We start from the raw sequence: 1,464 nt of genomic DNA, 5'->3' as shown, positions 1-1,464 counted from the left end.
AAACAAAAGAGGAGGAAATAGGGAGTCTACCTGAAAAAGAATTCAGAATAATGATAGTAAAGATGATCCAAAATCTTGAAAACAAAATGGAGTTACAGGTAAATAGTCTGGAAACAAGGATTGAGAAGATGCAAGAAAAGTTTAAAAAGGACCTAGAAGAAATAAAAAAGAGTCAATCAATAATGAATAATACAATAACTGAGATCAAAAGCACTCTGGGGGAACCAAGAGTAGAATAACTGAGGCAGAAGATAGGATAAGTGAGGTGGAAGATAGAATGGTAGAATTAAATGAAGCAGAGAAGGAAAAAGAAAAAAGAATTAAATAAGGACAAACTCAGGGACCTCTGGGACAATGTTAAATGCCCCAACATTCAAATCATAGGAGTCCCAGAAGAAGAAGACAAAAAGAAAGGCTTTCAGAAAATACTTTAGGAGACAATAGTTGAAAACTTCCCTAAAATAAGGAAGGAAATAGCCACCCAAGCCCAAGAAACCCAAAGAGTCCCAAACAGGATAAATCCAAGGTGAAACACCCCAAGACACATATTAATCTAATTAATGAAGATCAAACACAACAAATATTAAAAGCAGCAAGGGAAAAACAACAAATAACACACAAAGGGATGCCCATAAGGATAACAGCTGAACTTTCGATAGAAACTCTTCAGACCAGAAGGGAATGGCAGGACCTACTTAAAGTGATGAAAGAGAAAAACCTACAATCCAGATTACCATACCCAGAAAGGATCTCATTCAAATATGAAGGAGAAATCAAAAGCTTTACAGACAAGCAAAAGCTGAGAGAATTCAGCACCACCAAACCAGCTCTTTAACAAATGCTAAAGGATCTTCTCTAGACAGGAAACACAGAAAACTGTATAAACTCGAACCCAAAACAACAAAGTAAATGTCAATGGGATCATACTTATCAATAATTACCTTAAATGTAAATGGGTTGAATGCCCCAACCAAAAGACAAAGACTGGCTGAACGGATACAAAAACAAGACCCCTATATATGCTGTCTACAAGAGGCCCACCTCAAAACAGGGGACACATACAGATGGAAAGTGAAGGGCTGGAAAAAGATATTTCACACAAATGGAGACCAAAAGAAAGCAGGAGTAGCAATACTCATATCAGATAAAATAGACTTTGAAATAAAGGTGGTGAAAAGAGACAACAAAGGACACTACATAATGATCAAAAGACCAATCCAAGAAAACATATAACAATTATAAATATATATGCACCCAACATAGGAGCACTGCAATATGTAAGGCAAATGCTAACAAGTATGAAAGGGAAAATTAACAGTAACACAAAATAGTGGGAGACCTAATACCCCACTCACACCTATGTATAGATCAAATAAACAGAAAATTAGCAAGGAAACACAAACTTTAAATGATACAATGGACTGCCTGCCTGCCAAGTCGCTTCAGTCGTGTCCGACTCTGTGC

Source organism: Bison bison, unplaced genomic scaffold (genome assembly GCF_000754665.1).
Source record: "Bison bison bison isolate TAMUID 2011002044 unplaced genomic scaffold, Bison_UMD1.0 scf7180017864522, whole genome shotgun sequence".
NCBI classification, from domain to species: Eukaryota; Metazoa; Chordata; class Mammalia; order Artiodactyla; family Bovidae; genus Bison; species Bison bison.
This window is presented reverse-complemented; position numbering follows the sequence as displayed.